Raw genomic sequence first — 24,149 nt, 5'->3', positions numbered from 1 at the left:
AGGAGGGAAAAAAACCCACAGAGTCGCTCAAAGAAAAGATAAATATCTTCATGGACTAGAAATGTTGGTAAGACTGGATGAAGCCACATAAATGATAGACTCCAGGTGTGGAAGTTGGAAATGATGACTAAGAATTTGACTCTATGGAATAAAGGAGACTCACTCAAAAGTCTATGTGCAAGGCAGGACCCCAAAATAAGGCTTATTATTGTATCAAGGAACTAAGTAATGTTCCTCATATCATGAAAAGAGGACTAAAACAAAAGGTGCTGACCACTGCCTGAGGCTACAGCTTTTAATAAGTTGCGTATGTAATTGCCTATAGAGGACACAGAAAGCATCCTGCCCAGGAACTGAACCGTGCCCCACTGACTGGGTAACTGAATTTATAATGTATTCAGTATCACAAGAGTCCTGAACTCCCTTCATATTAACCTCGTTTGGATTTGGAGCACACGGAGCTGAGAGAAGGTAACCACAAAGTTGTCAGATAGAACACTCAGAAAAAGAGAATGCAAGACATCTCACACAAGAAAGAAACCTACAAACTAAAAGTCCAAAACACTCAAAGAAATGAAAAAAAATTCACAACCAGAAGGACGTACAACTAGAGTACACAACTACGTACCGGGAGGCTTTGGGCAGAAGAAGAAGAACAAAAAAGAAGATTGGGAACAGATGTTAGCTCAGGTGCCAATCTTTAAAAAAATAATTAATTTAAAAAATGGAAAGTAAAATGGGCATCTAAAATCAATAATTAAGTGACATTGCACTTCAAATGAAGTTAATTTTATAGAAGTCTGAGAAAGAATTAGAAGTAAATTGATCAGTGTGCTCAAAAACGTGAATGAAAGAATAATTTCTATATAAAAGGAGCAAATATTTAGCATGCAGCAAAAGTAGAATAGAGGCCAAAACTAGGAAAAAATAAAAACAATCAATATGATATTTTTTTTAACAGAATTTATTTTTTTGAGTAGTTTAAGTTCACAGCAAAAAAACTGTCATTATTGGGCTGGCCCCGTGGCCGAGTGGTTAAGTTCGAGCACTCCGCTACAGGCGGCCCAGTGTTTCGTTGGTTCGAATCCTGGGCGCGGACATGGCACTGCTCATCAAACCACGCTGAGGCGGCGTCCCACATGCCACAACTAGAAGGACCCACACGAAGAACATACAACTATGTACTGGGGGGCTTTGGGGAGAAAAGGGAAAAAAATAAAATCTTAAAAAAAAAAAAAACCATCATTATCATTCAAAGTCCATAGTTTACACTGGGGTTCACTCTTGGAGTTGTACATTCTCTGGGTTTCACAGATTTATAATGACATGTTTCCACTTAATAATATCATGCAGAGTAGTATCACTGCCTAAAAGTCTTCTGTGTTCCACCTATGCATCCCTTCCCCCCTCCCAATCCTTGGCAGCCACAGATCTTTTTATTTCTCCATAGTTTGCTTTTTCCAGAATATCATATATTTGAAATCATATGGTATATAGCCTTTTCAGATTGGCTTCATTCACTTACTAAGATGCATCTAAGGTTCCTCAATGTCTTTTCATGGCTTGATAGTTCGTATATTTTTAGCACTGAATAATATTCCATTGTCTGGATGTCCCACAGTTTGTTTATCCATTCATCGACTGAAGGACATCTTAGTTGCTTCCAAGTTTGGCAATTATCAATGAAGCTGCTATAAACATCCATCTGCAAGTTTTTGTGTGGACATGTTTTAAACTCTATGGGTAAATAACAAGGAGCATCATTTCTGGATACGATGGTAAAAGTATTTTTAAATTCTAAGCAGGAGAAATTGAAAGAAATCCACACCTAGACACATCACAATCAAATTGTAGAAAGCAAAACACAAAGAATCCTGTAAGCAGTAAGTAATCCATTACATACAAGGAAACTTCAATAAAATTAACAACTGATTTCTCTTCCAAAACCATGGAGAACAGAAGGCAGTGAGATGACATATTTAAAGTGTCAAAAGAAAAAACTGTCAACAATAAACTCTATATCCAGCAAAAATTATAATTCAAAAATGCATGAGAAATTAAGACTTCTCATATAAACAAAAACTGAGTATGTCACTAGCAATTTTACCCTACAAGAAATACTAAAGGGAGTCCACTGGGCTGAAATGAAAGGACACTAAATGGTAATTCAAAACCACATGAAAACCTAAAAAGCACGAGTAAATGTAACTACACAGAAAAATATTAAAAAATGTATAAATATATTTTTGTTTGTAATTCCCTTTTTTTCTATCTGATTTAAAGAAGATGGGATAATGTAATAATTAAATATCTAAGCTGATGGGCACACAATATATAGAGATGTAATTTGAAGCAATAACAGCATAAGGGGGGACAAAGGTAAACAGAAGCAAAAATTTTTATACATTATTAGTTTGATAAGGCTGCTGTAGCCAAACGCCATAGATTGGGTGATTTAAACAACAGAAATTTATTTTCTGATAGTTCTGGTGTCTAGAAGTCCAAGACCAAGGTGTCAGCAGGGTTAATTTCTTCCAAGGCCTTTCTCCTTTGCTTGTAAATCACCATCTCCTCCCTGTGTCTTTATATGGTCCTCCCTCTATGCATGTCTGTGTCTAAATTTCCTTTTCTTATAAGGAAATAATCATATTGGATTGGGGCCCACCCTAATGAATTTGCTTTAACTTAATTACTTCTTTAAAGACCGTGTTTCCAAATACAGTCACATTCCAAGGTACTGGGGCTTAGGACTTCAACATATGAATTTTGTGGTGACACAACTCAGCTCACAACATATACTATTGAATTTATGTTGGTATTAATCCAAACTAGATCACTATAAATTAAAATGCTAATGTAATTCCCAGGGTAACTATTAAGAAAATCATTCACAAGTATATAGAAAAAATATGATAAGGGAATTAAATGATATACTGGAAAAATAACTATTTAAAAGAATTCAGTAATGGAGGAATTAAGGAACAAAAAAGACAGGGCGTACAGAAAGCAAATAGCAAAATGGCAGATGAAAATATTACCTTATGAGTAATTACATTAAATGTAAATTGATTAAACATTCCAATTAAAAGTCAGAGATTGGTGGAATGACTAAAACAATGATCCAACCATACACTGTTGATACTTTAGATTCAAAGACACAAGAGGTTGAAAATAAAAGGATGGAAAAAAGATGTATCATGTAAACAGTAACCAAAAGAGAGCTGGAGTGATTATAATATATCAGACAAAACAGACTTTAGGACAAAATTGTTACCAGAGACAAAGAAAGACAGTTTATGTTGATAAAAAGGTCAATCCATCAAGAAGATATAACAATTATAACCTAACAATTGAGCCCAAAACACATGAAGCAAAAACTGGGAAAACTGAAAGAGAAAGCGACAATTCAGAAATAATGGTTAGTGACTTCAATAGCCCACTTTCAATAAGGGAATGGATAAACAATTAGCCAGAAGATCATAAGGAGACAGAAGACTTGGAAAACACTATGAACAAACTAGACCTAGCAGATATCTATAGACATTCCATCCACAACAGCAGAATATACATTCTCCTGAAGTGCACATGGAACATTCTTCAGTACAGGCCATATGTTAGACCATAAAACCAGTCTCAATAAATTCAAAGGATTGGGAACGCACAAATTGTGTTCTATGACCACAGGGAGCAAAGGGAATGACCAAGGGAATGAAGGTAGAAATAAATAACAGAAGGAAATTTGAGAAATTCACAAACGCGGAAATTAAATAACACACTCCAAAATAACCAATGGGTCAAAGAAGAAATCACAAAGGAAATTAAAGAATACTTTGTGACGAATAAAAACAAAATGCAACATACCAATACTTACGGGATGAAATGAAAGCAGTATTCAGTGGGAAATTTATAGTTGTAAACTCCTACATTAAAAAGAAGAAAGATCTCAAACCAATAACGCCTTAGGAAACCATGAAAAAAAAATGAGCAAACTAAACCCAAAGCAATCAGAAGGAAGGAAATAATAAAGTTTAAAGTTTGAATAAGCAAAATAGAGGATACAGAAACAATAGAAAAAAATCAATGAAACTAAATGTTGGTTCTTTGAAAAGACCAACAAGCAGATAAAACTTTAGGCAGACCGATCAAGAAAAAGACAAGAGAAGATTCAAACTGCTAACATCAGGAATGAAAGACGGGACATTACCGCTGACAAATTAGATAATTGAGATGAAATGAACAAATCCATCTGCATGAATAAAGGATTATATACTATGAGTAAGTGAGTTCATTCCAGGAATGCAAAAGTGGTTCAATATATGAAAATTAATCAAGGTAATGCATCATATTAATAGAATAAAGGGGAGAACACGCATGATCATTTCAATAAATGCCGAAAAGCTCTGACAAAATTTAATACTCTTACTTGATAAAAACATTCAAGAAATAATAAAAGAAGAGAAATTCCTCAACCTGATAAAGCAAATCTATTAAAAAACCCACAGTTAACTTCATACTTAATTATTAAAGATGAACATTTTACCCATAAGATTAGGAACAAGACAAGAATGCTCACTCTTGCCACTCCCATTCAACATTGTACTGGAGGTTACACAAGAAAAAGAGCTGAAAGACATCTAGATTGGAAAGAAAGAACGAAAACTGTCTCTACTTGCTGGTGAAATGAACTTATATGTAGAAAAACGTAAATAGTACATATACACTCACACACAAAAATTTAGAGTAATAAACACGTTTAGCAAGCTAGTAGCAAACAAGTTCAATATATAGAAATCAACTGTCTATCTGTATAATAGCAATGAAAAATTTGAAAATGAAATTAAGAAAGCAACTCCATATAAACATAAAAATGGCATTAAAAAGAGTAAAATACCTAGGAATCCTTTTTAATTGCAAACATACTTTGAAAATCACATCTTATAGAAAGAAATTAAATAAGACCTATAGAAATGGTAGGACATTCCATGTTTATGGATTGGAAGACATGATATTGTTCAGATGGTGATACCCCCAAATTTATCTACAGATTCAGTGCAACCCCTATCAAAATTCCAACTGTGTTACTTCAAGAAATGGCCAAGCTGACCCTAATTCAGATGGAACTGCAAGAGTCCCAAAATAGGCAAAACAATCTTGAAAAAAAAGAACAATATTGAAGGACTCATACTTCCTAAATTCAAACCTACTACAAAGCTACAATAATTAATACAGTGTGGTACTGGCTTAAGAACAGACATATAGTTCAATGGAGTAGAATTCAAAGTCCAGAAAAAACTCACATATCTATGGTCAGTTGATTTTCAACAAGACCATTTAACAGGGAAAGAATAGTTTTTTCAACAAATGGTGCCGAGACAACAGAATATCCACCTGCAAAAGAATGAATTTAGACTCATACTTCACACTACACACAAAAATTAACTCAAAAGAGATCATAGTTTTAAATTTAATAGCTAAAACAATAAAACTCTTAGAAGCAAACAACGGGGAAAGAGAAATTGGACTGCAAATCCAAAACTTTTATGCTTCCAAGAACACTATCAGGAATGCAAAAACCCCCACAAAATGAGAGAGAATATTTGCAAAGCATGTATCTGACAAGGGATTAATACGTAGAATATATTTTTAAAACTATAAAATTCAACAATAAAAAAGATAAATGACCCAATTTTAAAATGCACAAAGGACCTGAACAAATGCCTCACTAAAAAAGAAATACAAATGGCAAATAAGTGCATGAAAATATGCTCTCCATCACCATTCATTAGGGAAATACAAATTAAAACCATAGTGAGATAGCTAAGATGGCTATAATATTTTTTAAAGAACAAATCAAAACTATTTGTAAGAAAGTAAAGAAGTTGGAACCATCATGTATTGCTGCTAGGAATGTAAAATGGTATAGCCTCTTTAGAGAAGAGTTTGGTAGTTCCTCAAAAATTTAAATGTAGAGTTACCACGTAATCCAGCAATCCTGCTCCTAGGTATATACCAAAGAGAATTGAAAAAATATGTTAATATAAAATTTATAAACACATATTCATAGAAGCATTATTTATAATAGCCAAAATGTAGGAACAACTCAATTCTTCATCAACTGAATAAAAAAAGTGATATATTCATACGATGGAATATTATTCAGCCATATAAAAGGAATGTGAACCTGATATGTGCTACAACTTGGATGAACCTTGAAAATATTATGCTAAGTGAAAATAGGCAAATACAAAAGGGCACATATTGTATGATACCAGTGATATGAAATGTCCAGAACAGGCAAATCTGTAGAGACAGGAAGAAGATTCGTTGCCAGCAGCTGAGGGAAGGGAAGATGTAACATGACTGCTACCAGGAATGGAGTTTCTTTGGGGAATTGTGAAAATCTTCAGGAATTAGTGGTGGTGTTTGTACAACCTTGAGAACATACTAAAAAACCACTGAATTTTATACTTTTAAATGATGACTTTTATGGTATGTGAATTATATTTTAATTTAAAAAATAAAGGATCTAAAACATAAATATCATTACTCTCCTCAGGGAGATAAAGAGAAATATATTGCATATTCTATAGGAAAATTAAAAATTACTGTAAAAGAAACTGTCAGAAAACAAAATTTTAAAACTCTTTAGAAAATAAAATTTGACAGCAAATTAGAAAAAACAACAAAACAAAGGGAAGCTACAGGTGAAGATATTCACAAAAAGCAGAGCAAAAAGACAAATATGGAAAACAGAAGAGAAAAATGTAAAGACCAGAACAGATAACACCATCCAGAAAGAACAAATAGAGAGAACTGCTTAGTAACCTCACTGTCAGTGAAATGATTCCAGAAAATTTTCCGGAACCGAGAGACAGGGATTTCAAATGACAAGGTACACACTTGGACATATTATCATTATTTTTAGGAACATTGGGAGCAAAGAGTAGACCCTATGAGGTTCTGTGTTGGAGACGGATGATATAGTAGTTCTCGAAATATTAGGAATCTGATTTTTTTTTTACTTTTGATAAACATTGCTAAAAACTAGAGATGACTGAATGAGGTTTTTAGAACTCTGAAGAAAAATAATTTCTAACCTAGAATTCTAGGACTAATTTAGCTAAAAATTTTGTGATGGTAAAATAAAGACATTTTAAGACAAGTTTGGTCTCAAACGTGTATTTCCATTGCACATTTTCTCAGGAATTTACCAGAGAAAATTACCTACTAAAATGAGAAAGTAAACCAAGAAGAAGGAACAGGTGGATACTGGAAATAGGAGATGCAACTCAGGAGAAAGACCGAAAGGGAATCTTAGGGGAATGTTGAAGAGCGCAGGTGACAGCTGTGTATCAAGATAGATAGAGGCAACTAGGCCATATTAGAGATCAGAAAGCTCCAATAAATGTTTCTTTAAGAAGATTACATAGGTAGAATAACATTTTTCTGAATGCACTGCAAAGAGAGGTAGACAATTGGTATGAGAATAATTTCATACTTTAAAAATATATAGAAATATAAGCAAATGAAAAAATATGTTAATTATTAATTATAGAAAAACAAGTTGTACAGAAAAGTGTACACTCAAAATACACTAAATGGTGTAGCCGTGAAACACATTGATGTAGTCATAAAAATGCTCACAGTGTTTATCTCACCAAAATTATGAGGTAAGTAGAATGGTAATGGGAGGATGGGGAGACTGGAAGAGCATGTGGTGAGATCAGTGTGTGTTGTTACCACAGGGAGGGGCTCTGGTGGTAGACTACATTAGTGCTCAGGAAATAGTCACTCTTCTGACCTTCTGGCTCCATTGATGTGGACTTGGTCACATCATGTGCTTTGACCAATGGAACCTGTGCAGAAGCAACGTGAGCAGAGGCTATATATGTTCCTGTGTGTCTTACCCTGGCCTCTCGAATGGCTTTCCTCCTAAGAAGAGCATTCCCTGAGTAGCCACTAGTCCCAGAATGACCCACGGAGTAGAACTGAATCAAATCCCACTTCCCGGGGTAGCGCTCCCCAAGACAATGTGGATTCATAATTGAGAAATAAACATTTGCTTTCATAATGACTGAAATTTGGCGATTCTTTGTTATGCAGCATTGTTGTAGCAAAAGCTGATAAAAAGCAGTCACCCAAATCCACCCCCTTGATTTTTACATTTTTTCATCATGGGAACACAGTAGATAACGGTTAAATAATTTAAAAATCAAAAAGCAATACATAAGATATAATGCTAAATGGCGAAAAGATTATCTAAAAGATGTGAAAGTGTTTATTTCTGGAAAGAGAAAAATGGGGCAAGGAGGGTGAGTTGGAGTGACTGCTTTCTTTTTTAACAAATCTGGTAGAACTCTTGGATCCTTTATGCTATGTGAATGTGTAATGGACAAAAATAACTTCAAAAACAAGGAAACAAATAAAATAGGAAAATATACACATATAATAGTACTATTTACCACAACTAAAAGAGAAAGCAAGATATCATCTGAGAATTTTTCAGAATTGAATTGAAAAATGACCTGAGCCGTCAAATTTGAAATCCAAATGTCAAGCAGGTAGTTTTCAGTTTTTGAGCTGTTTCAGCTGTTTTCTAAATCCTTCCCTCTCCTTCAAGTGACCCCTATCGCTCTCCTTAAATTTGGTAGACCACCTAATTTTCTATCACCTCTTATTCTCTTAACATCTTTTAGCTTCTCAAAACCTTGGCTCAAACCCTTCTCCACCAAGTCATTTTGTCCTCTTCACTCTTCCTGTTTAGTCTCCTCTGTCCTTTGTAGTTTTCTGGAGGACTTTTCATGGTTGTACATGACAGACAACCTTAGAGAAAGAGCAATTACATAAATAGATTAGAGTTCTTTAAAGGAGGAGTTGCAAGCATATGATAGTTGTATGTAAATATTTCTCATAAATATTATCAATAACAACTAACCTTGGCTGTTGGTCAGGACAGAGCTATCTAGTTATGAAACAGAGCCATCAGAGGATTTTAAATACTGGAGGAGAAATATGGAGCTCAGGCCTTCGGCTGACCCGAAAGTTCTTTTCTCCATTTACATTAGTGACGTTCTCCTAATCCTTAATCCTCGGAGATGTACGCTCAGTAAAAGCACAGGCCCATGTCTTGATTAAATACAGCTGTATCACGACCCAAAGCGAGAGTTTAACAGCAATCTTCTTGTCATCACTCAAAGATATTTTAAAACTTTAACACAAAAGGTCACAAATTAATTATTTGTAATGTCCTCAATCCCTTTATTAAGTCTCTAAAGCTCCTGTAATTTTTTCGCCGTCACTTCCTAAGAAGCACTTAGAAGAATCTTGGAAGCACGTCATTAACTGGAAGAATCTCCAGCCTTGTTTGCCGAGAGCCAATTGACACAGGCTCCTCTAGGCAATCCTCTTCTTTTCCAGGCCTTTCCTTAACCTTTCCTCTGTGCCCTTTTCCCTGAGATCCTTTGAAACGGAATGTTCACTAGAGCAGTGAGGACGTGGAGCGCTAGCCCTTCCCTGACCTCTCAGGGAACTAAGCTATAGTAACGGCTCCTGTCTTCCCTTAGAACAGAATAATGCCGCTGCCTGTAATCCTAATTGTTTAATTTGTCTGTAACAAAATTTTCTGGGGTGTCAGCCTTTTGAGAACCAAGATGAAAAGCTTCCCAGAGACTTGCGAAGAAAAGAGAATAATTCTGTTTTAAAAGACATCTCTTCCAGGTTTGGGTTTCTGCCAGAGGTCCCTTCCTTTCATAACATAATTCAGTTCAAGATAGAAGAGCGTTTCTTAGAGCCTAATGCCCTCGTAATCCATTTAGGTTTGAATATTTCATAAATTTAGAGCTTAAGGTTTCAGCTTTGGGTATTCCTTATAAAAGCTGCTTTTTAAGAAAATTGGACCAGTTGACTCTCTGGACATTGCATGGATTGTATGAGGTATGATGGTGAGTTACCTATAAAAGCATAAGGATTCACAGATTTTATTTCCTATTTAATGCACATCAGTTTAAAGAGGAGGAGAGAATTGGGCTGTACAATATGGATTTCAAATTCTGCTGAATCTTGATATTTGAAAACAGTTGTAAGGTGTAAGCCAAACCAAAAATGCAGTTAAATTCACCCAATTCTGATTTATACCACATATTTAAGCCCACTTCCCATTGGGTTGCTTCCCAGAGTGTGCATTATCTATTGATTGCTTTAAAATATAGACCAAGTTCAGCAAAACAGTATATAAACAGAAGGGAATTATTCTGTTCTCCTGCATCAAACTGAAATGGCAACCCAACATATAATTTACTCTACGTCGTTGGCCTTGTTTTTGGGTGTAGGTCAAAAAACAAATGTATTTTAAATACATAAAAATAAATTATGAGGCATTGTTTTGAATTATAATCAAAAAAGTCATTGATCTGTGCCTGGGAGAAATTTAAAGTTATTCTGAATTTTGTCTTTATGCTTTTGATCTTACTTTCAAATCTCACTGGAAGAGGATTATAAAGCTAACATGGATATAAACATGTTGGTTTATGAAAGACTGGGCAAACACAGATTAACACAGTTTATTTAATTTCACCTCTGACAATATCACGATAGCAGAAAACCTATGTATTTTCTCCATTTCAAGTTTACTATCTGGAGCAGATATGAAAAGTGAGTAACTAAATGTTTGGTGTGAATATCATTATGGCCAATGTTCTCAAATGAATTTTTAGTTTTTAGGAGATGAACTGTGGTATATTGTATTCGGTTTGATTTAAATAACCAGCCCCAAAGTTCAGATAAGTATCTGAACTTTATCCGAACTATCCAAACTTCCTTTAGCCTGTGATTCAAGTCTGAAAATCTCATGAGAACAGATGCTCTCGTAGCTTTCCCTTCCTTCCTGCTTCATTGTGAGAACCAGTTTTCCACAGAAATTCTTACACGCATAAGAAGTCCGAATGCATGATGCCCTGGGGACTTTTTTCCCATTCAAATTAAGATTCTTTATTGCTTTTATCCAATTGAAATTTCAGTTCTTATCTTTCTTAGTATCTCCATGATGTTCTGATAGCTTTGACCGCTATTTTTTCATCTTGAAAGGCTTCCTCCTCAATTCTCCATGGCATTAGTTTCTCTTGATGCTCCATCCATCTTTCTGGTCCTACTTTCTCAGTTTCTGCTTTGACTTTCACCTAATCTGAATACCCCTTTGTCGTTTGTTTTTTCTCAGGCTCTTAATTAACACAATAGATATACATTGGGCACTTTCCATGTGCCTAATAGTGTTATACGTACTGGGGTTATAGCCATAAACAAAGCAGGAAAAAACCAAATCTTGCTCTCATGGAATGTAACTTCTAGTGGAGGTAAACAGATGAGCAAAACAAAAATATAATTAAAATATAAAATATATTAGGTGGTTGTAGGTATTATGGGGGAAATAAAACAGAGGGATGGGGAAAGTTCTGGGAAGGGGTGGAGTAGAAATAGAGCTGTCATGGTAGATTTCACTGAGAAGATGACATTTGAACAAAGAGCTGAAGGGTGTGAAGATGTGATCACGGCTATCTGGAAGAAGCCACCCCAGGTAAAGAGAACAGCATCTGAAAACGCTTGGAGACTGGCATATGTCTAGTGTGACTTTTGGTTTTCTTTTCTTCTCACAGTACACATTGTCTATTCCCATGGACTAAGTTATTAACAAATCTGCTCATCACTCCCAAATCTGTATCTCTATTTTGAGTGCCCTATCTCTAACTTCCTGTCAGACATCTCCACATGAATATCTTATGAGCATTTCAAACTCAATATATCCCCAAATCTAACATGTTTCTTCTCTCTGAAACATATATTTCCTCTTATTATGACACAAATACCTGCTTAGTGATCAAAGCCAGACACCTAGGAATCTTTTTAAGTTTCACCTTTTCCCTTTCTCTCCACATCTAATTTGCATTTCCATTTAACACTAATTATTGAGAAACTACTTTGTGCTGGCCTCTGTGCTACACACTGTGGTGGAAAGATTGATCAGAACATTAAGTACCTACCGAATGTTTTTTCTTTATATTTGTCACCATCTCCATTACTACAGCCCAAGCATGTCATCAGATGACACTAACAGTCTCCCAACTGGTGTCCTGTCTCCAGGTGCTCACCTTTCCTTCCTTGGGGTCTTTGCTTTCAGAGTTATCTTTCTAAAATATAAAATTACAGATAACCAAAGACAAGCGAGAAAAGAAATTCTTGTATTTTGACATTTGGGAAACAATTTCATGTTAACTTTTAAACAAAATGCTAATTTTTTCTGAAAAAATCAGCAAAATACAATAGATGATAGTATGGACAAGACAGGAGATCCTAACTAGTTGTGTGATCATGGACAAACAGCCTCATCTACCCCACCTCAATCTTCCCTTTGGCAAAGTGAATAGATCAGACTAGATTATAACTGTAGACATTTCCAATCCTTATTTTCAATAGTGTCAATTGAGGAGAATACTCCTACAATATTAGTCTCAGAGGAAAAGATAGATTTTTCTGCCTGGTAGCAGATAAAACTATACATTTCCTAATCCAGAGATATAATAAATCCTGTCAGTTTTTACCTTTAGACAAAGACGTGTGTGACCCGAAGTTCAGTGTAGCTTAGCCTGTAGAAAATGAATAACTTCTCCAAACAATTTTACCATAGTGGAGAATGTTCCAGAATGTCCCAAAATACAAAGATCACAATAAGGTTAAAGAAATAATAGGGGGGAAAAACCCAAAATTGAAAACAAGAGGATTTGAGTCATGGATTAAATACCTATGTCAGCTAAGAACTCATATCAAATGGTTCTACCTGAGAACTTCAAGATGAAATCAACAGATGAATGGGAAGCAGCCCTAAAAGAAAGTACTCTCTACCCCGATATCAAAATGCAATTACCCCAAACTCGCTAAGACAAAAAGAGAACTGCTGATAGGTTAGCAAAGCCCTGGGAAAACTTGACCACATTCCTCTCTCTAGTATTATTAAGGAATTTATTGAAAATCTAGGGTAGTCATAAAATTACTTAGAAAGCATTTATCTGATTTCTGTTGAAAATTAAGGGATTACAAATCCCCAGATTTGTCTATCTACCCATAACCTCTCCTCTAAACAAAGTTAATGTATAAACATAACTCATTCCACCTGCCACTCCCTTCCACCCCAACTTGCTCCTTTCCCCATTTCTTCCACATCAGTGAATGGCACCAGTGTGTACCAAATTTCTCAGGCAAATAAATAGGAGTTGTCCTTGCTCGCTCTCCTTCCCTCACTTCCCATGTGCAGGGCCAGAGAAAACCCACTTAGCTCTACCTGTACAATATATACTGAATGTAAATTCTTCTCACTCTCACTGCCATCATCACAGTCAAATGCACTTTCATCATTTCAATTCACTAACTCCACAGCTTCCTAACTTGCTTCTCTGCTTTTTCTTTTGTCTCCTTATAGTCTATCCTTCACAAAGCATTCATAGAGGTCTTTTACTTTAAAGGTAACTCCAATAATGACTTTTGTGCTTAAAGTCTCCTTATCAGAATAAAATCAAAATCTCTTACCATGATCTGTAAAGTCCTACATGATCTGGCTCCTTCCTGGTTCCCTGGCTTGTGTTCACTCACTGTTCTGTACTAGTTCTATTGTTAGAAATGGTTAAGAATGCTTTTAGCTGCAAGCAATAGAATATCTGACAAATAATGGCTTAAACCACAAGGATATTTATAATTTACTTGCCAAAAAGCCCAGAAATAGGTGAACTCAGAATTGGTCCAAAAGTCAATATGATCAAGGACCCAGGGTAATTTTAAGTTTCTATTCTACCACCCTTGACATGTTGGATTTTAATCCTTATGCGTATTGCTCTATGGTTGCAATATGGCTGCTGCCATGCCATTCTTCACATCTGCATTCTGGGCAGGAAGAAGAGGGGAAGGGAGAGATGCTAAATCTATCTTATTAAGAAAGTAAAAATTTCCCAAAGTTTCTCCTTAGGTCTCATTACACAGAAACAGACTTCTCTGTAAATCTCATTGCTTTGAAGTAGTTTGATGACCAACACTGGCAATAAGAGATGTTAGGAAAGCTATTATCTAACTTTCAACCCCCTATATTGGTAAGAGGTAGAGGAGAAAGGAATTGACTACTGGGTGAGCCAAATAATATTATGTGCTGCCCTGGCCTTCTTTCTGTTGCATAAACACACCAAGCTAATTCCTCCTTTAAGGCCTTTGCATGAGCTTTGCCACTGCCAGGAATGCTTTACCCCATAAATTTTCATGACTTCTTCCTTTTTGTCATCCAGGTCTCACTTCAAATGCCCTCCTTTCAAAGAGACTTCTTCTGATCACCCTGTCTGAAATTGTCCCCAAACTAGAGTTACTCTCTATCCCATTACACTGTTATATTTTTTAAGCACACAGAATGGGGAGGATGGCAGAATGGAAGAGCACTACATCCCCGCCCTCCAGAGATGGAAAAGTAGAGAAAGAAAATTACACAATAGATGAAAAAGAAAAATAGAACTAAAATGGAAAAATAAAACTTATCTTCCCTTTTATCAAATATCAACACTGTCCATGTCCATTAGCCTCCCCATCTCTCCACTCCATATTATCCAAATTCCCTCCAGAACTAGAAGGAACTGACCTTCCCGGGGTGTTGAGCAGATAACATAGAGGTTGCCTGTAAAGGTGGTGCCATGTGCTGACCCATTGCCAGGGAGTAACTGTTTCAAAAGCACAGCTTGCTTCTGACATTATATGCTCGAATTGAGTCTTTTGCCTTTTCAGCCTCCAAAGCCTAAATGTTTGGCATGAGTAATAGAAATCTGGCATTTTCAATACTCATATGTCTAAGAGCTGGAAAGCTGGAAGATGCTAGGAGTCCCATATTGGTGTCCACTTTGGAATATTTGGCCCAGGAAAATGTACATTCTCAAGCCGCAGGAAGTTGGTTTGCAAAACGAAGGCTGAATTGAGGCCAAAAAGCAAGCACAATTTGCCAGAGTGTAGATGAAATATGATCGCTTGCTGCACAACGTTTCTTTTTAAAAGTGATTTGCAGCTGCCATGACACATCTTTAAAGTTGTAATATGCAGAACTGTTATTTAGGAATTCCAACAGAGAGAAACCAAGCTCCGTTGTTTACGTTTAAACATGATGTAGGGAGATACTAAGGGATAAATGTAAACATTATAGATTGGACAGAGCAAGGCATGTGAAACACGGCTCAAATCACAGCACAGACTTAAATGGGCCAGAGCAAAAGCAGAAATTTTCATCTTCACAGAAAAGCTGTATTTACTATTATCCTACTTACCAGACTTTGTTATGGTGTGTTGAGAGAAAATATATTGCGTTAGAAAGTGTTTAAGTTAAAGTAATATGATGATGAAACTCCCCTGCTTCTAAAAGAAAGTTTTAATTCTTAACAGATAGTAGAAACCTTAATTACACTTTTTATTCCTTTTGCAGAAAAAAAGCATAAGTATAGAAATTCATTATGTGATATTTACTGGTTAAAACAAAGGCTTTAAACATTTGATTTAAAAAGTTAGAAACTGAGCCAGTCCAGTGGTGTAGTGGTTAAGTTCTTACGTTCTGCTTTGGTGGCCCAGGGTTTGCAGGTTCTGATCCCGGGCACAGATGTAGTACCACTCGTCAAGCCATGCTGTGGTGGCATCCCACGTAAAATAGAAGAAGATTGGCACAGATGTTAGCTCAGGGCCAATCTTCCTCACTTAAATAAATAAATAAATAAATATAAAAAAATGAAAAGTTAGAAACTGAGTGTAACCCAACCTGGACCATTAAAATGGATTAAAATTTTGCAAGCAGATAGGAAACAGAGGGTGTTTGCAGAAATGGAGAATTCAAAACAAATTGAAAAACAAGAAAGAAAGAACAAGATAAGTGAATAAGGAGTGAAATGCAGAAGACAAAGGGGAGAGGCTTTTACATTTATTTTTCAGTTTATTCAAGAATAACTTTGGGGGTGTCAGGATGCAATTTCTAATACTGAATTTTCTATTCTCTTAAGCAATTTAAGGTGCAAAGCATAGAATTAGTAGCAATTTAAGGCTCAATGCATGAGGCTTGAGTATCTAAGGAATTGGTTTATTCCAATACAAGATTTGGTTTTTGAGTTCCTGGTTGAATCCCTACTTTCATTTGGAGAGACGCTCATTAATCATAGAAACACCTTCAATGTTCTTCATTCTCTATCTAGCCACCACCACACAAATCTGTTCACTGATTTGTTACTGTTTCCATGAGATGCTGTTAATTGCAGAAATGCAAGCCATGTGATCTTGGGCAAGTCATTTATCACCTCTTGCCACAGTTTGCCCACCTGTACAATAGAGGTAATAATAGCAATGCCTCCCATAAGGGCGGCATACGAAGATTAAATGAGAGAATACGGGGATAGTGCTTAGAAAGGTATCTGAAATTTAGTAAGGCCTCAGTAAGTCATAGCTGCTGTTATGGTTACCTTATGCCGTGTAACTGATGGGGAACAAATATTAATAAACAAAGATATTTGTTTATTTCGTCGAATCTGCTTCCCCGTACCCATATAACAAAGCATAACAGTGTCCTACTATCTAATTCCAGTCTGTGATTGTGGCAGAGACATTCAGCCCTTACCAAATACTCCAGGCAATAGATCAAACATAGTCCCTGCCTTTGCCATCCTTCCTTGCAGTTAATTGGGACTATGTAGCTGTGATCTGGCCATTGCCTGGGAGAAAGTGATGGCCGTCTTTTCCAGGCCTACCCATAAAATCTCCCACGCTCTCTTCCTCAGCCACAGCACCCTTGGAGGCCATGCCCTCCAGATGGTGAAGTTTCCAGATGAAGGACAGCACCCCAACCCATATCAGATTTTTCATGAGTGAGCAATAAACCTTTGTGTGTTAAGCCGCTGAGAATTTATGGTTTGTTTTCTACTGTAATGTTGCCTAGCATAATCCTCATTACCGCAGTGATCAAGATGATGCATAGCTCCTTCATAAAGGGATTAAAAAAGAAAACAAAACGTTATTCCAATCCCTTAATAATGTCCAGGGAAGTCTGCTATCTCAATTAAAGAAGATTCAGAACCTCTTTCTCTTCTTAATTTCCCAGCCTGGCACAATGGCCGATACTGATCCATAGTACTTTTCTTTTTAAATCCAAATTGGCATTCCTTATTTCAAATCTAAGTTACTATGGCCTTAACTCTATGGACTGTTTTCCGGAGCTAAACATTTAAATCCAAAAACTGGAGAATTTCTGCTGATTCTTCTCTTTGGAGGATACAGAACACAAAACATCCATTTGAAATACTAGCTACAGTTCAGGTGGGAACGGTGATGCTACAGTGTGGCGCTTGCAGCCCTCAGGGGCTCTGTCTTCCTCCTCAGTTGCCTCACTGGTTAACACTTATTTCAGTATCTCTTCCTTTTATAATCATTAGGCAAGATGTAATCCTTTTATTTCATAGATTCGTTTGTCACCAGTGCATTTATGTTTAGTGAAAAGATGGATGCCCTGTGATAAAGCTGAATTGTCAACTTCATTTGGGAAGTTCTTTAAGGATGTCTTGCTCTTCATAGTTCTAAAAAATAGTGATAAAATGCAAATACAAAGTTATCTCAAAAAAGATGAAAGATATGCCTTGCCCTACCCAAAAGGCTGAGCGCATATTTAAAAACAAAACAAAACAGAGGACTGGGAACTTAGAAGTCAAGGACTAAAGCTATAATGATGACATGCAGGTTGATTTGTATGTCCTGAGGTTTTTAAGGGCAGACATTGACAGATCAGAGATTTGCCTCAGGGACTATAAAGGTCCTATAATCTAAAGTACAGGAACTCTTTTAGGGGAAGGAAAAATATAAAGGGAATTATCCTGAAAGCCTCATTGGATAAGGTGTTTTTAGCGTTCAAGACCAAATTTTCGAAAATGAGTCTCTGTTGCCAGGTCTATTTTTATGACATTATTCAATTAGAAGTTTTACGAGCCATATTTTCAAAGTTCTTTATATTTTAGTGAAAAGCCCAAGATACAGTCATCATTATTCTTGTAAAATTGTGGATTTTATAAGCAGAAATAAAAAGAAAGGACAAAATGTACATTAAAAGAGTAATGCATTTTGAATGGAAAAAAAAAACACTTCTCTATGCTATTCTCTTAAGTATTCATACTGCTTTAATCAAAGTAGGAAAATATGTCACTAGAGAATTTTTACAATCTTTTTTCTACCTGAATAACAATAACCTTTCTGAAATGTGTAAAAAGAATTGCTTGTTTGTTTGTTTATTTGTTTTTAGGTTAAATTTGCTTTGGTGAAATACCAACAAGAAATATATTAGCAAAATGAAGTGAAGGAATTGAGTGATTGTGCAGACAATTTTGTCTTTATAAAACTGTTTCCACCTAAAATATTACATAATTCTGTCTAAAACATTTTTAAAATACCTTTGCAAAATGAATTGTAGCGCTAAGTTCAGCTGTGACCTAGACAGGAGAAATCTGCGTGGTGAGCTACCACAAAACTTAGGATAAAGGAATTTTTGTTGCTGGTATAAATTATCTGGTTTTCCTGCTGACATAGCTTCTTTCCATTTTACCTCTGAGGATGCAAGTTATAGGAATTATAGCTCTTTGGGGATATTCTAAGCACTGTGACTTTCTCATGAAGCTTAGTTCACTCATAAGTTCTCTCTGCTTAGGAATTTCTTATTCTTGATAATCCCCCCAAAGAATAGTCTATACTAGAATATCCTTTGCAAAATCAGGAGTTCACTTCATATTTGATTTTCTTCTATATGTGAATCTGGTGAATAAAATTACCTTAAAGCTTGCTTGGGCACTGTGATGATTAGTTTTTTGTGTCAAATTGGCTGAGCCAATGGGTGCCCAGATATTTGGTCAAACATTATTATGAATGTTTCTGTGAGTGTGTTCTTGGATGAGACTAACGTTTCAATCAGTGGACTTTCATTAAAGCAGATTGCCTTCCATAATGTGGGTGGGCCTCATCTAATTAGTTGAAGACCTGACTAGAACGTGAAGACTGGCCTTCCCTGAGCAAGAGAGCATTCTACAGCAGACTGTCCTCAGACTGGAATGGCAGCATTGCCTCTCCTGAGTCTCCAGTCTTCCATGCCCTCCTGCAGATTCTGAACTTGCCAGTCTCCACAATTGTGTGAGCCAATTCTTTATAATAAATCTCTTCCTATATACATACATATCCTATTGGCTCTGTTTCTTTAGGGGCCCAAATAATACAGGTATTAAGTACAGACCTACAAAAGGTTATCCTGATCTATCTCTTGAGGGGAATATATTAACAGGACAATTCAGGTCAGTATGAATCATGCCCAGCAGCCTCCTCATGGCATTATTATGTTTTTATAAGAAAAGTCAATCAGTCTAAACCATCTATGAATAAAAAATGTCATGAGGTCTTTTCAAAGGTGCCTGGAATTATGTTCTCTTCTAACTAGGCAGATCATTTTCTTGTTTTGCTTCTAACCCAACCAAGGAGGAAAATAATAAAGAAGTTTCTATTCTAAACGTCTGATAAGCCATCAGACCATAAACTCCTAGGGGATCAGTCTAACTCTGTTTAGCTCTCTTGGAAACAAGCCCCACCTACAATCAGAGGAGAGCAGATCCTTAGTAGATGCCTTGAGGATGTTCAGTTGAGAGCAAAAGAGAAATCAACTACATGTTTATGTTCACAACACACATTTGTCCCTCCATACATTCCTTTAATTAAACAAACAAACAAACAAGCAAAAAACAAGAGGAGGTATGAGTTAAAGTTTGAAAGGCAGGCCCTTTAGCATTAGTTGAAAGAACAATGTAAAAATAGTCAGAGAATCATGGAATCCTGACAGGTGCATGTTATCTTGAAAAGCTTCAGAATGCCAACCCAGGGAATATTCCAAAGGTGGGACCCAAACCAAGATAAATCTTTAGGAAACTAAAAGAATGAACAAGGTGGCAGAAGATGCTAGAAACAGAAGAAAAATCTTAGAGTTAAGAGATGTATTTTTTCATTCACCAGACATTTATTAAACACAGACTGTGTGTGAAGTGCTATGTTAAGTGCTGAAGTACACCAATTTTGAGCTTGGATTGACAGGCCTGATGCCAGACAAACATAGATACTTCTTCTCTTCATTTGCTGCTAGCAAATTCTCCAGTCACCATCAGCACTCCATTTCAACCTTTAAAAGCACATACTTTATTCAAGAATTTATTCAGAACTTATTCTCATAAGAATGAGTGATATGTGTTTTTAAAGTATTCTTCCCATCTGAATTTTTGTTTTTAAAAGAACAGTAACTTAAACCAATAAAGAGATTGGAAAAGAATCATATGTTTAGAGGAAGGAAAAAGGAGATAGAGAAAGGGGAGTAAGGCAAAGAATAAGATGGAGTAGAGAAAGAAGATTATGGGAGAATATTCAGACCTTCTCATGCTCCTTAAACGCACTCAGGATATTCTTAGTTATTCTACCCAAACAGGCCAAAAGGCACCAAGATAGATATTCCAAATTGACTATGACAGGAGATGGCCATTGGATTGACCACCTCATGTACCACTCCTTAATAAACCATGAAGCAATTCTTATTGAGGGCACTATTAGACAAGTAGATGGAATCATCCATTGAATTGAAATCACACTATGAAAAATTTAGTGAATATGTTATATTTACAAAAGAAAATGGTACACAGCTCTAATTACAGTATAATTATAAAGTACTTACGACAGAGAAGGTTAGTAGTCTGATGCCCATTCTCCTCGTCCTCCTTACTGAAAGAATTCAAGTTTATTCTAGGACAGAAATATTCCTCAGCTGAGCCCCCATTTTGCAAGCTCCTCTGCAGCTAGGGGTGGCCAATGAGATATAATCAGAAGTCATGGGGTAGGATTTTTAGGAAATTTCTTTAAAAGAACTACTTTAGCTAGGAGGTGTATCCTTTTATTCTTGGCCCCTTCCTCCTCTTCCTGCCTCGAGTATGGTCTTGATGGCAGAATCTCCAGCAACCATCTTATATAACAAGGCAGCATTGAAGATGGATGACAATAAGGATATTGGAGCAGAAGGACAGAAGGAGCCTTGGAAAATAACTCACTTCATAAAGTTATCTCATCAACCCTGGAGTACCTACTCCCGGACTCCTTTTGCATGAAATGCTGTTACTTCATGAACAGTTATCCTAGTTATTTTAATAAAGTACTGTTACTTCATGCAAAAGTTACTATTACTAGAAGATAAATGCCTATAAGTTCCAATGCGTCCTTATTAGTTGACACCAGTAATGTGCTTACAAATGTTTAACAAGCAACTTTCAGAAAAGAAAGAAGGTAAATAAAAGTCACTGTGGACAATTTCAAATTACCAACATGAAGGCACTGAACCAAACATGGAGTTGGGAAGAAACGCACACTATCACAGCATTATTGCCACCATTCACATACAATGGGCATATATCACCTCAAGAGCTTAGATAACAGTGTTTAATAACCAGCTATCAAACTAAAAATTGTTATCAGCTGACTCTAGCACACCACCGTTTGAAACCATTATCCCAGAATTTCTAAGAGTCCAATCTGAACTATATTCTAAGTGGGTCTGGTTCTGTTTACATCATTCTTCAAACCGTTTCTGCATTGCACACCAGACTACACCTCACGGGGATCAACATTGTTCTGTATTGTTCCATTTTAGATAGGACACTTCCTCAGAATAGATATATGGATTGAAAACAGTTCTTGGGCCCCATTAAAGCAGTGGTTAAAGGATTATTATGTTATTATATTATCTTATGTTATATTATTATATTGCATATTAATAAGTTTTCATTTGTCTATTTCAGTAATTCATAACATGATGGTGATAATGAACCCCTTACAGAATCAAGAAATCTATGAACTTCTTCCTATAAAAATGTGCACGTGCACACACACAAATATACACAAACATGCATACACTGAATATTGCATGAACTTCCTGAAGTCCATTCATAGACCTATGTTTAAGAGATACGACTTCAGCTATTTTGGTTTCTATATACACAAACTGCTTCTAAATTTAGTGGTAATGACTATCCCTAATACACAGGGAGATGCTTGAATTTTTGCTATGTAAACTATAAACCATAATGAGATGTCACCTTCTACTTAATAGTATGGCCATAATAAAAAAACAAACACTAAAACTAAAAACCCCAGAAAATTACAGGTGTTGGCAAGGATGTGGAGAATTGGAACCCTTGTACACTATTTGTGGGATCATAAAATGGTGCAGCTGCTATGTAAAACAGTATGCAGGTTCCTCAAAAAAGTGAAAAACAGAATTGCCTTCTGATCCAGCAATCCCTCTTCTGGGTATTTATCAGAAAGAACTGAAAACAGGATCTCAAAGAGATATTTCTACTCCCTTGTTCCTTGCAGCATTATTCATTGTGGTCAAGATATGGACACAACCTAAGTGTCCGTCAACAGATGAATGGATAAAGAAAATGTGGTAAAATGTGGTGTATATGTACAATGGAATGTTATTCAGCCATAAAAATGAAGGAAATCTTGCGATTTGTGACAAGATGGATGAACCTGGAGGGCATTATGCTAAGTGAAATAAGCAAGTCACAGAAGGACAAATACTGCATAATTTCGTCTATGTAAGATATCCAAAGTAGGCAAACTTATGGAGTAGAAAGTGGAATCATGGTTGCCTGGGGAGTAGGGGCGACATGGAGAATTGCTGTACAAGATATAGAGTTTCAGTTATACAAGACGAAAAAGTTCTAGAGATCTGCTGTACAAAAACGTGCACATAGTTAACAATACTGTGCTATACACCTAAAAATTTATTAATAAAGGAGATTTCATGTTATATGTTTTACCACAATAAAAAAAGATTGAAATCCTATAAAATATGACCTTTGACCACAATGAAATTAAACTAGAGTTCAATAACATGAAGTTATTCTGAAAATCTCAAAATCTATGAAAATAAAACAATATACTTTTAAATAATCTATTGGTCAAAGAAGAAATTACAAGGGAAATTAGAAAATATCTTGAACTGAAAGAAAATAAAAACACAAGTGTATTAGTCAGGTTCCAGTCAGTAGCTAGAAATCACGGCAGTACAGTGAACAGACTAAATTTAATGTAAAGAAGTATTAACTAGTGAAAGATGATTAACTATGGAATATAGGAATAGCAAATACAGAAAGCATCTACTATCTCTATATCTGGGGAAGAATACATAAGGAAGAAGCTTAGAATTTGGAAGAAATTCCCTTTCCCCAACTAGTCTAAGTTTAAGACCTTATGGGAGAGAATACGACTGCTACAGGAAACTGCAACCCGCCTAGGGCAGACAAACTGGCCAGAGGTTGAAGCCAGAGCTGATCAGTAAGAGGAGCCCACTGAGTGAGAAACTTAATCGAGGGTGCGGGCAGGCTGGAGCTGTACAATAGGCATTATCTGCAGGGTGACTATAAAGTAAGCTGAATAGTTCTGGCTGGCCAGAGCTGGTCCAAAGAAGCAGCCCATATGATGGCCAAGAAATTCACTGTGGAGTGTCAGTGGGCCAGAACTGATTCACTGTCAGTAAACCAAGAGAAGTTCACTGGGATGATGGAGCGTCACAGCTTCTCTGCAGAAAGCTGCTCCCACTGGGTGCTGGCAGTCTGGAGCTGTTGTACCAGAAACAGCCCACTAGAGTGCTGGAGAAAATCCCTGACAATGGAGCACTGTCAGGCCTACCTCACATCACTGCTTTCTATGGGAGAAAAATAAAAATCACACCAGAAAAGAAGGTTCTTTCTTTGCTGTCTTGCAGTGTTCCTCCAGTAACCACCATGGACTTAAGCTGACATGATGTTAGCTGGCCAAGGGAATTTTTTATAGGATTTATCTTCAGTTTCCCAAAGCAGAACAAAGGCTGGATGTGAGATGAGAAGCAATAAATTAATAACCAGCTTAATAACATATCAAAATTTGTGGACTAAGCAAAAAACAAGGTTTAAAGAGTAATTTATAGCAAAGAAAAAAAAGAATTTATTAGAAAAGACAACAGGTCTCAAATCAGTGATATAATCCTCTACTTTAAAAAAGAGAAA

Source organism: Equus przewalskii, chromosome 31 (genome assembly GCF_037783145.1).
Source record: "Equus przewalskii isolate Varuska chromosome 31, EquPr2, whole genome shotgun sequence".
Classification (NCBI taxonomy): domain Eukaryota; kingdom Metazoa; phylum Chordata; class Mammalia; order Perissodactyla; family Equidae; genus Equus; species Equus przewalskii.
Note: the sequence above shows the minus strand (reverse complement) of the source record.